This window comes from Bison bison, unplaced genomic scaffold (genome assembly GCF_000754665.1).
Source record: "Bison bison bison isolate TAMUID 2011002044 unplaced genomic scaffold, Bison_UMD1.0 scf7180017864473, whole genome shotgun sequence".
Classification (NCBI taxonomy): domain Eukaryota; kingdom Metazoa; phylum Chordata; class Mammalia; order Artiodactyla; family Bovidae; genus Bison; species Bison bison.
Window position 1 is genome coordinate 11,091,167 of NW_011495034.1, and position 13,541 is coordinate 11,104,707.

General features: G+C 38.2%; 1 long non-coding RNA gene across 2 annotated transcripts in view; it reads right to left on the reverse strand.

Annotated features, from left to right (window-relative positions):
• The window catches only part of LOC105004244, a 36,663-nt gene that overhangs the window by 6,752 nt on the left and 16,370 nt on the right, over positions 1-13,541 (reverse strand). For both annotated transcript variants that reach the window (XR_827197.1, XR_827196.1), the window contains 2 exons: positions 10,483-10,635; positions 7,718-7,770 (listed from right to left, as the gene is read on the reverse strand). This is a non-coding gene — a long non-coding RNA (uncharacterized LOC105004244). The remainder of the gene's footprint in view (positions 1-7,717; positions 7,771-10,482; positions 10,636-13,541) is intronic.

Sequence of the window (13,541 nt, forward strand, 5' to 3'; positions counted from 1 at the left end):
TCTTAGTCTTTGTATGCACTTCCCAATTACAATCTGTTTATATAGCAGAGATTAAACAATAAATTTTAGAAAAGCTTGATATTTACGTGACTTATTGTGTTTTGATAATACAGACAATTACGTCTAATACAAGGAAGAAATAACTCTTTCAAGAGTCACTACAAAATGCACCTATGATAAAAAGAAATGAAGTCACTCAGTCGTGTCCCACTCTGTGACCCCATGGACTGTAGCCTGCCAGGCTCCTCCATCCGTTGCCAGGCTTCTCCATCCATTGGATTTTCCAGGCAAGAATACTGGAATGGGTTGCCATTTCCTTCTCCAGGGGATCTTCCCTACCCAGGGATTGAAACAGGGTCTCCCACATTACAGGCAGACTCCTTAATGTCTGAGCCACCAGGGAAGTCCCAATGATAAAAACATACTATAATACTAATAACATTTCATCAGATTTTCAAAAAGTTTAAATTCCCAGAATACATGGCTATAAAATGGAAACTCTTAGGCTGGATTTGGAATTAAACCATGCACCATGACAGACCACAGCACTTTGTACCATAACCTTCCCCATCATATCTCAGATAGCCCTCAGGTCTTCATGATCTCTGTAACAAAAAGAATTCCCAGTGAAATTCAATAATTTCCATTTTCACAAATTGCCTATAATAACAATATTTGAGCAATCCTTCAAAACTGAACAAATAACTTAAACTAAGTCTATTTGTAGTTAATTAAAATATTTTCGTGAAATACCACCATTTTAGTAATAATAATAGATAATGTCATTATGTGGCTCATGAAAGAAAAGATTCTCTAAAGAGAAATGATTCCTAACTTGTCTATTGATAAGATTTCACATCATGAAAACCCTCTTGGCCATATGTTGTCACCAATATCTGTGAGTGGAAATTTTGCTAAACACTTTGTATTTAATAATTAAAACAGTCCAATAATGTGAAACACTATAAATAATCTCCAGTTTTACAAATAATAAAACTGAGGTTAAGAGAAGTGAATTAAGTATACTAAGCACGTGGAGCTAGAGTTGGAAGTCAGGAATCTTATTACAAAGCACTCCACTTAATCTACCTGTCTTTGCAACGCTCATATTCAGTTACCTGTTTCATATATTAAATATACATTAGCAACCTTCCCACTGGCTTCCCAAGTGGCTCGGATGATAAAGAATCTGCCTGTGATGCAGGAGACCTGGGTTTGATCCCTGGGTCAGGAAGATCCCCTGCAGAAAGGCATGGCAACCCACTCCAGTATTCTTGCCTGGAGAATTCTATGGACAGAGGGGCCTGGCGGGCTCTAGTCCATGGGGTCGCAAAAGCCAGACACGCCTGAGCAGCTACCACTTTCACTTCCGTACGCGTGCATGCGTGCTAAGTCACTTCAGTAGTGTCCAGCTCTCTATGATCCTTTGCACTATAGCCTATCAGGCTCCTCTGTTCATGTGATTCTCCAGGCAAGATTACTGAAGTGGATTGCCATGCCCTCCAGTGGATAGACCCCTATCTCTTATGTCTCCTGCATTGGCAAACAGGTTCTTTACCACTAGCGCCACCTGGGAAGCCATAGCATCCTTATACTCCTATTTTAACCTTATGGGAGTCATGGAAGGTTTAAAAGTAAAAATGTATTTTCAGTAAGATCCCCCTGTTTTACCTTAGCAAGCTTCTTGAGACTATAAAGACATCCTTTATTTACTTTGACCTATAACTAATCTCCACTTTTCAACTGGAAGTCAGATGACCATAGCATCCTATGATTTCTTCTTCTCTTTTGACATTTCTGCTGTCTCATCAAGGCCTTTACAAATGGAACTTAAATATGATTAACTGCAGCACGAGCCAAACCCAAATAAAAACCAATGAAGCATACATGAATGGCAAAGCAAGCCAGTTCTAAAACCAAAGATAGTTTTATCAGAAAACTAGTAGATGCTCAATCTGTAATTTTGGATTTTGTATAAATTAACTTTAATTCAAAGGTCAGTAAAAAAAGAGAAGGGATCATATAACTAACTCACCTGTCAGTGCAGGAAGAGTCGGAAGTGGTATAATTGAAAGAGTCTAGAAGGGAATCTTATCAGTCAATCCTCAATTATTTATTGAATACCCACCATCACTAACTACTATCATGCCACAGTGTTTTGGATCCCAACCCTTGAGTTATCAATTGGGATAAAAGCATGACCAGAGAATGAGTAGGTATTAATGTAAATATGTACCACTCGAAGCCAGGGTAGCAGTAACTTCTGGGCCACTATTAAGACGATAGCATAATATAACACAGAACTCCAAGGGGATAGAATGAAAGGTAAATTCTGACTGATTTTGGAGAAGTCAAATCAATGCAGTAAAGGACCAAAAATGCACCTGAGCTATATGTTTTAGTTCCAGATGGGAGAATCACTGTACTAGGGACTGGGTACTAGAAAAGCGAAATAAACAACAGAGCCGAAGTAGAATATTGAGGTCAACACCAGAAGTTTACCTTCAACTACCAGAGAAGGCAATGGCACCCCACTCCAGTACTCTTGCCTGGAAAATCCCATGGACGGAGGAGCCTGGTGGGCTGCAGTCCATGGGGTCGCTAAGAGTCAGACACAACTGAGCGACTTCACTTTGACTTTTCACTTTCCTGCATTGGAGAAGGAAATGGCAACCCACTCCAGTGTTCTTAGCTGGAGAACCCCAGGGACAGGGGAGCCTGGTGGGCTGCCAATCTCTGGGGTCACACAGAGTCGGACACGACTGAAGCGACTTAGCAGCAGCAGCAATGAGAGCTTTTTATGTCTTCCATTTGTCTGTTAAGTTGGTTATTTTTTATAATGTAAAATGCATTCTGGAATTTGAAGTGAGATGCCACAAACAGAAAAGAGTCCCTCTCCACACAATATAGGAAAAGGTCACAGAGGTCTATTACATAAAACTGGAAACATTACTTGGACAGAGCTGGTGTTCAAGGGAAGGGACAAGCATGAATTTCTCTCATATTCTCATCTGCAAGGAGTATTCATTTTCCAACAACATGCCCTCTATCCATGGTGTGCTGATAAGGGTTCAACAACTGACTTTCCAAAAATATATATATATATATAAATTTTACTGCTTTAAAAACATAGCAACCCAATTTACAAACAATGATAAAACATATAAAAATCACTGTTGCCTGCAATGCAGGAGACCTCGGTTCAATTCCTGGGTCAGGAAGACCCCCTGGAGAAGGAGTAGGCTATCCACTCCAGTGTTCTTGGGCTTCCCTGGTGGCTCAAATGGTAAAGAATCTGCCTGTAATGCGGGAGACCTGGGTCAATCCCTGTGTTGGGAAGATCCCCTGGAGGAGGGCATGGCAACCTGCTCTAGTAGCCTTGCCTGGAGAATCCCAATGGACAGAGGAGCCTGGTGGGCTATAGTTCACAGGGTTGCAAAGAGTTGGACATGACTGAGCATCTAAGCACCGAGCAGCAATCATCACCCTAATAAATTCCATTCCAATGACTTCAGTGCAACTTGCTCTTTCCTATTAAAGAGTTTTTTCCTAAAAAAAAACACTATCAGTTTCTTTTTCATTCTGTCCCCAGCAATGATGCCACAATAGATTATGTATAAATGTTTGATTACAATCTGATTCAAAAAAGAAATTCTCATGTCATTGACAAATCAGTATAGTTTTGACACAGACGGTTGATGTTTTCTTTTACATTACAGGGTGAGTTTAAAATAAAACAACAAGGATGTCTGTCAGAATTCATTCAGTTTTCAGTGACATGAGCAATTTCTTTGCTAAATCAGATAGTAGTTTTCAAATGCTAGAAGAATATTTTCTCAATTTTCTGTGCTATTTACAATGTAACAGCTGCAGACACAACACGATTTAAAATTTAAGCTGCATTATTAATGCTAAAAATATTAATTGTTTAAGTCTAGACAATGAACAAAGAGATAATTTTTAGCATTGATGACTTTCACAGTATAAATACTTCCATCATAGTTGATTCCAAACTATCAATGCAGGACTGGGAAAAGCAGATAGTATTATATAGCATTTCCACCTTACAGATACTAGATAAGTAAATAACATCAAAAGCATAGATAATAGTAAAGTATATTAAGATAAGTAAGAAGTAACAACTCTTTCATATTTAATATCTTTGTTGTTAACATAATATTCAATGCTGTTTACACAATTTCATTTTTATTAATGGCTAGTTAACAAAGAGCAAAGTCGCTGTAAATTTAATAATTTGTCTGTTGAGAGCCCGTAGGAGCTAGCAAGAGCATGCCAACTACCTCTACCCATCCCAGCCTCCAGAAGAACAGTATACTGCCCTTCTAACCATCTTTCTAGGAGTATTTCCTCAGCTGCAGCATGATTTTGGAAATTCTCTACTATAACCTCTTTGGTTTTAAAAGATTCTCATTATTTCTTCCTACACTGGAATGAAATTTGAGAGATAAAGAATGCTGGTGAAGAAGAGTGGGTCCATTTTCCACTGAGGAACAAACTAGGAGATAGTGACAAGAGCTCTGGGATTTGCAGTCAGAAAACCTGGACCTGCAAACCCCGTGCTGCTATCTCAGATGTGCCTCTTCAATTCTCAGCTCCGGGATTCTTATCTGTGAAATGCAGCTAATAGTCAATCACCTCACAGGTTTTTTAATAAAGGAAATATCTGTGAAAGTGCTTTATAATTAAAATTTACCATATACAATAAGTCATTTTGTAACATGCTATTCTTTAAATGAGTTTAACCTTTCAGAACTTCTTTTTTCAAAGAGGAAATTAGTCATGTTTTAATTTTTTTTTTTTTCCTGCTAGCTTATTACAATTGACAGTTTACAACTCAAGACACATTTCTGGTTTGGAAAAAGTTTTGTTTGTATTCCAAAGTAGGTATATTTGGTTATGAACATATTAAAGGAGATACCAAACATATTCAAAAGAGCTTGACTATAGAAAAGACATTCAAGAGACCAGGACTTCACAGCTAGTTCATTCAACAAAACCTATGACACAATTTTCAATTTCTCTGAGCCTCATTTTGTTTGTCTTTCAACTACAATGGTAGACTGAAATAATCTGATGCTCCTGCTTAATCCAAATTTTCCTATAATTTTCTTATAAGTTCCCTAAAGCGTCCCCTTAAATATTGATAAATAGTGGTTATTTACAAAATATCAGCTGCCATTTCTGGCTTTTAGACTCCTAAACTCACAATTAATTAGACCTTACGTAGAAACATGCTTTGAAATAGGTCATTTACTTATAGAGGAACAGTCCACAGTCCTTTTGTTATTAGAACTACAGAGTGGTGACTATTCTTTTTAGTCACTGGGGTACATAGAAAAGGTTCAGAAAAATTTAAATCCAAAACATGAGAAGCTACTTTCTCAGGATGTTAAAAAAAAAAAAAAAGAAAAGTGGAACATCTCTGAAAGTATAAGGCAAATAAAATACAAGATCTATTTTATTCTATTCTTCATAACATATCAATTGCATGAAGATTTATAAAATTTTGGAAGCATTTCCTTTTTTTTCCTTTTCTTTTAATACATAACTTCAAGTTTTCCTGTTTTGAAGGGCAATTCCTCACCCCAAACTCTTCCTCCAACCTGCTTCTCCTTGGTTATAAGTCTGTCCTGTGGCCACAGAGCCCCGAAATACACTCCTTAGCCCATCTTAGAACATTTGCTTCCAATTTAAGCACAAAGAAAACTAAAGCGAAAACAACAACAACCTCGAATACAAATAAGAATCATTCTACACATAAGAGAATGTGTGACAACTGCCCGACTCACACAGGGTTAGGTACAGAAGTGAAAACGGGACCTGACTGATTCCTTAGATAAGAGGAAGCCTTCCTGGAACTTATTTATTACATGATGAAGAAGAAAAGGATGCTCTTTATGAAACAGTTTTCTTGGGAACTCAAAATGTAAGCTTCTACCACTGACAAGGTGGCATTTTTAGATTAAGCCGTGGGAAATCTAGCATGATTTACAAATACACCCGTCCAAGAATAACAGCCTTCCTGCCACTCGTGATTGGCATCGTTATTACAGACTCTATTATAATCTTATCTTGCTGTCCAACAAAGCAATTCATTCAGCAACTAAGCTCACGTCAAAGACAAGGCAGAGTCTGCTTATTTGCAGAAAAATGCTTTTGGAAAACATAGTCTCATTGCTCAGACAGAACCAAGAATGAACATGACATGGTGTGAGGTGCTTATGATAGAGGGTAGCAGGAAATGAAGTCGAAACAGAAATACCAGCTGAGAAGGTGTTTAATCTTCAAGGTGTGAGGTATTACATTCTAGCACTCTCTCTGACTGATAGCAGGCATGAAGGGAAAAACTACCTAAAACATAAGGGGAAAAGTACACTTAGGTCCCTTTGATGTCTGTGATGGCAAAGCACTTCAGCTTTTACCTCCAGTCTTTAATAAAGCAGAAGCTTCTGGTTTGTAAATAAAGGAAGCTAAGAGATTGCTGAATCAGGTCTGTCACACACACAAAAATGCAACTTCACTTTAATGGATGCCTGAAACTAGTCATGTCAATATCCACACACACACACACACACACACACCCTCCCTTAGAGTTGTCTTTTCAGCTACTCTGTATCTACTTTTAACAAGGCTTCTATGTTCAAATAATTTTTCCCATGGAAAAACTAATGAACTGTTAAAAATGCATGTAATCAAAATGTGGAAGGAAGTTGGATAGCCCCTCTTTTCCCAAAAGGCAGAAACAAAAAGCCATAAAGCACAGTGGGAATGAGGCCAATATAGGTCTCTGCACGAGGAATGATTAATGAAACACATCAATTGTTTTTGTTTTGTTTTTTTTTTCCCAGCAGGAATGAGGGGCAAACACAACAGCAGCAAACAAAAAAAGGGAGATTTTGTTAATAACTCAGATACTGCTCAAACTGTCCTGGACCTCCAGATCCACAAAAGCAGCAGGGTTCTGCCAGAGGCCATAAGTGAAGCAGATAAATCTCAACACTGGGGAATCCAGGCCCCACCTCCCATTGGTCTTCCCTGTGGATTCTGCTGATGATCCACACAGCCTAGGTGTGTAGAGAGCACCCCTTCTCCATGCCTACCCTCACCAGTGATGCATAGATGTGCTTCCACACTCCTCTGGAACTACCAACTCACACCATCTCCTGCTAAGTTCTAATGGGGACACCTAGAAAGCATTCAAAGAAATGTGTGCTTTTTAAGCCAGTCTATTCTATGCACCCCGGGCTTCCCAAGTGGCGCTAGTGGTAAAGAATCCACCTGCCAATGCAGTAGACACAAGAGAGGCTGACTCAATCCCTAGGTCAGGAAGATCCCCCGGAGGAGGGTATGGCAACCCACTCCAGTATTCTTGCCTGGAGAATCCCATGGACAGAGGAGCCTGGCGGGCTCTAGTCCATAGGATCACAAAGGGTCAGACACGACTGAAGCGACTTAGCACCTGTGCATGTATTCTTTTCACCCAAGACAGATGTGTAGAATTCTAAGGAACTAAGAACTAGGGCCAAAATCTGAGATCACTTACATTCAATCCCACCCCAAAAGAATCCCCTCATTGCCCTCCCAATTGTGATGATGATCCCACTTCAGTCCGTCCACTGCAGGCATTGAGAACATGACTGTGATGCTGGTTCAGATTTGGGCCACTCTAAATAAATTTTAAGGAAATTCTTCTTACCTTAATTTGCCATCTGGTTCCCTGTGGTTTCCACCTAGAGAATCTGACTGGTGCTAGAGAGAAAGGAAGACAAGAACATTTTTCTAAGAGATCATTAGTAAACTATTATGGTTTCTAATTATAGACAGCTTTTAGCACTGATAAGTATATCAACACCCAATTTTTATGACACTTTGACAAACTTTTTAAAAAAGTTATAAGTCTCTTCATGAGCTGTCTCCCAATTAATCATGACTATAGAATATTGCTGATAGAAATTCTGCAACTGTGTTTATAAGTCCTTTCAACAGTCTATAAGGTCACTTATTGAAACTAAGATTTTTGTATAAAGGTGATCAGTGTCACTTATTGTTTCATGTGTTTCAGACTTTAATTCTACTTTTCCAGTTGGAAAACCAATTTTCTTGCTCTTGAATACGTTGAGTAGAAACGTATCTACCATCTTGAGTAACACACCATCTAAGAAAACAGTGGTCTTGCCTCGTCCTTGTCCATCTTGCTCCTTGCCTTCTGTCGCAGTCTTCTATAATTCTCTACCCTTCTAGCCTTTTGCCTGTTTTCATATTCTTTCAGCCTTCTGCCACACTTCTACATGCACGTGGCATTCCCATCTTTGGGGTTCCTTAGAACCTGAATCATCAAAACATTTTCTGTGAAGTGTCATTGATTTCTTTGGTTGTCTCCTCTTTATTTTTCTTCCAAGAATAATTAGAAATCTTACTAACAGATTTTCTCATTTTTAGAGGACCTTGTCTCCCTTTAGGAGTGTCTGGTTCTGTGATGTGCCTATGTTCTTTTTTTTCCTTCCACCTTTAGGAGTGAGGCTTCCATAAATACTAGAGATATGTTTGCCTAAGACTAGTATTTTCTTTTTATTTTTTATGTATCTTGAGAAATTTTCACCCCAAACTTCTATCACTTACCACAACTTCAAAATTGCTCTATTTCATCCAAGCAATAAAGTTTTGGCCGGGCTCAGTCCTATGACTATCTCCCTCAGAATTAGAATTCAGATGCAACAGGGTTTCATGAAGACACGTATGAATGCATGTAATTGAATTAAGAAATGAAAGTAACAGTTAAGTCACTTAGTCATGTCCAACTCTTTGCAACCCCATGGACTGTAACCTATCTGGCTCCTCTGACCGTGAGATTTTCCAGGCAAGAATGCTGGAGTGGGTTGCCATTTCCTTCTCCAGGGGATCTTCCTGACCCAGGGATCGAACTTGGGTCTCCTGCATTGCAGGTAGACGCTTTACCATCGGAACCACCAGGGAAAAGTCAGACTTTTTCTGACAGTAAATATGTCATTTGGCTGATTGATTTGATTTGAGGATTGGCTTTGCCAAATAAGCAGCTTAAATATTTTCCATAAATTAGCTAATTCTGTAGCTCTGAGATTTTAACAATAGTATATTTAAAATGCATGAAAAAAAAGCTTTTTATCAAAACTGTTTATTGGTAAATGTGTATCAGAATTGTTAATAATAGTGATTGAATACATCTCAGGAAAGCCTTTTAGGTGTAATGCCTATAAATTCAGAAAGAAAATGACTCTAATGACAGGATGACAAATCCTTTTGCAAGTCAGGATCAAAACTGGAGAGAACATAATTAAATTGTCAGATGTTAGATTAATAAAAATATTTTTGATGATAGATCACTATATGAATTTTTGGCACATAAGTCAGAAAGAGCTCAAAAAATTGAATGATATTATTATACCAAAACTTCTATTTCTATCTTCTTACTTAACATTTTCTCAGTGCTTACACATATATATAATATAAAAATATAATTGATGCTGAACTTGGCCTCAATTAAATTATATCCAATATTCATACATGAAAAACCTGCTATTCTTACTGAGATTGTCAATATTATTTTTCTTTTTGCATATAATAAGTTTTAAAATTTATAATATAGTCATTTTTGGCCAATTGAATTGTAATAATAATTTTCATGAAGTTCAATCTAGAAGAATTTTTTTAATACTTAAAGCCTTATGGCTAGAAAAATAAAAAATAATTAAATTTTAATTTATAAAAATTTGTTGCAGAGATACGTGATAGTGAAATGAAAGCCTCATCCAACTCTTTGCAACCCCATAGGCTATATGGTCCATGGAATTCTCCAGGCCAGAATACTGGAGTGGGTAACCTTCCCTTCTCCAGGGGATCTTCTCAACCCGGGGATCAAATCTAGGTCTCCCTCATTGTAGGCAGATTCTTTCCCAGCTGAGCCACAAGGGAAGCCCAAGAATCCTGGAGTGGGTAGCCTGTCCCTTCTCCAGCAGATATTTCCAACCCAGGAATCAAACCAGGGTCTCCTGCATTGCAGGCGGATTCTTTACCAACTGAGCTATCAGGGAAGCCTGAGATATATTATAGGTGACAAGTAAAAGACTTTCAGAAGTATAAAAGTATATATTAGAGTAAAAGTTTATTGGAAAAATATAATGGAATTATGAGTTCAAAGAAGAAAAAAAAATTAATATTTATTTAAGATTTTGTTTGTATATTTCAAATAAAAGTGCCTTGAATCACAGAATTTAACAATTGGAAGAAAAATTAAAGATTAACTATTAACTGATCTTCACACATTTGCCTGCATTACCCCACATAATGCTGAATAATTTCTTATTCGTTCAAACATTAATTGACATAATTTTTTTCTATCTGAAGTTTAAATGATTACCAAAGATGCAATTTCTGTCACAGTATACATATTTACATTAATTTTTTTTAAAAACACCGTTACTTAACTGCTTCAAACAGGGCCAGAGGGAATCATCCTGTAAAGGCTACTGTAATCTGATACCACCGTTATCCTGTGTCTGCCGTCTCATGGCTGTGCTTCTGCGGTGTCCCTCCTCTTCTCTTCTCCTATTATCCTGAATATTGCCCTCTGTGTCTCCGCTATATCAAGAAAAGAATTTTTGACAAAGTCAGTATTTTTCCAACCTACTTTTTTTTCCTTTTTTTTTTTTTAAATAAAGGAGGGTTCAGGATAGGGAACACGTGTATACCTGTGGCGGATTCATGTTGATACATGGCAAATTCAACCTACTTTTAAAATTCAGTTTATTTTGAATCATGAAGTCGCTCAGTCGTGTCCAGTTCTTTGCGACCCCATGGACTGTAGCCTGCCAGGCTCCTCCGTCCATGGGATTTTTCAGGCAAGAGTGCTGGAGTGGATTGCCATTTCCTTCTCCAGGGGATCTTCCTGACCCAGGAATCGAACCCGGGTCTCCCGCATTGCGGGCAGTCGTTTACCGTCTGAGCCATCACGGAAGCCTGCATAAAGCATATACCACTTGTTTACTAGGGATCACCTCCATCCTTTCAAATTCTGGTGATAACTATGAACTTGCATTTACTTTGTGTTCATATATATTATTTATTCACAACATACCTAGCACCTGGATGCTCAATCAGTGTGTTAGCCTTTACGGTTATAATGTTGATTTCTTCAATAAATACTTCAAGGACACTTTGTTATCAATCTCATACACATTGTTTTTTATATATGTCATATTTTAACTATCTTTTAATATTTTTAGGAGAACTTGTTGGTTTGATAGTTTTAAATTTTTATTAAGAGTTTTCTTTTTCACTTCATCTTGCTATTTAAAAATATATATCTAAAATTGAGATAGTACTTCCATGACCATGGGTATTATATACTCCAAAATCGTTATTTTATGCTTGAAATATTATCACAAGTGATTTTTTTCTTGTCTGAATTAGTGACCAAGCTAGCCCAGGAAACTAGACACAATTGAAGACAGGGCTTCCCTGGTGGTTCAGTAAGTAAAGAACACACCTGCAATGCAAGAGACCCAGGTTTGATCCCTCTTGCCTGGAGAATTCCATGGACATAGGAGCCTAGCAGGCTATAGTCCATGGGATCACAAAGAGTTGGATATAACTGAATGACTAACACTCTCACTGGAAAATGAAGAAACTGTTACTCCACTCTCTAATGCCTCCCACGCTTCAACTGGTCAGCTTTTGTCATTATATACCATTGCTTATCCACTATCAAAGTTTATAACATTTATATTCTTTTATGCAACCATAATTAAATCACATGGGTGTATAACTAAAATTGAGTTTCAATTCTAAAGGTTGAAAAATGTTAATATTATCATTATGTGAATATCATTCACTACAGAACCAAGTATAGTGATTGGGCAAATAACCAAAAGACCAATACTTTTATTAAGAAAGCCATATTAAAGAATATTAAAGGCTCATGATCCAGAGTTATTTATTTTAAACTCTCAGCTACTCAGTTCACTGTATGTGTTTAAGATGATTTTTTTGTTAGACGTTTGCTTGATTTCTCTTGAAAGCCTAACGTTTCCCCCCACCCACTCTCTCATTTATTTTCTTATCAAAGAAATGTCTCCTTCCTCGCCCAAACAACTAAGTCATCCAGCTTCTTAATCAATTAAATATGTTGAATGGATTTTTTTTTCCTTGAAAACAGTATTCTTAGAATCCTACTGCTTTCTTTTTTTTCACTCGTATGATGAGGCCACATGGTATTGTCCTGCATGGCACCACTGCAGCATCACTTCACACATGCTAAGTCACTTCAGTCATGTCCAACTCTTTGCGACCCCATGGACTATAGCCCGCCACACTCCTATGGCCATGGAATTCCCCAGACAAGCATACTGGAGTGAGTTGCCATGCCCTCCTCCTGCGGATCTTCCCAACCCAGGGATTGAAACTGCAAAATATGTTTCCTGAACTGGCAGGTGGGTTCTTTACCAGTAGCACCACCAGAGAAGCCCCACTTCACACAGAGACCAGACTGATAATGTTTCAGAAGTCTTGCTGCAATGAAAATTCTTTACTTTTTCCCCTTGGGTATAAACCCTGTTTTCTCCCTATTAATTGTATTTATTCACGGAAATTAAAGGTATCATAAACTTAAATCCTAACAGAACCTCATTTTTTTATTTGTTTTTTACCTTTAGACCTCCTCCATCCACTTTTCCCACCCCTCGCCCCCTGTCTCTGGCAACCACCAATCTGTTCTCCACCTCTATAAGCTTGGGTTTCGTTCGTTTTTAGGTTCCACATGCAAGAAAGATCATAGGGTATTTATCTCTTTCTGTCTGACTTATTTCATTTAACATAATGCCCTTGAAGTCTATTCATATGTTACAAATGGAAATTTTCATTTTTTGTTGAATATTTTATTGTATATGTTCTGCTGTGCTGTGCTTTCAGTTGTGTCCGATTCTTTGTGATTCCATGGACTATAGCCTGGAGGCTCCTCCATCCATGGGGATTCTCCAGGCAAGAATACTAAAGTGGATTGCCATACCCTCCTCCAGGGGATCTTGCCAACCCAGGAACTGAACCCTGGTCTCCTGCATTACGGGCAGATTCTTAACGAGCTGAGCTGCCAGGGAGGCCTTATATTGTATATATATGCAATATATATACTATACACACACACATACACACAATTTCTTATCATTCATCCATTGATGGACACTAGGTTGTTTCCATACCTTGACTATTGTAAATAACGTTGCAATGACCATTGGGGTGCATGTATCTTTTCAAGTTAGTGCTTTTCTTTAAATAAATACTCAGAAGTGGAATTGCTGGATCATATTTCAGTTCAGTTCAGTTGCTAAGTCGTGTCTGACTCTTTGCGACCCCATGAATTCCAGCACACCAGGCCTCCCTGTCCATCAACATCTCCCCCAGAGTTCACTCAAACTCACGCCCATTGAGTCGGTGATGCCATCCAGCCATCTCATCCTCTGTTGTCCCCTTCTCCTCCTGCCCCCAGTCCC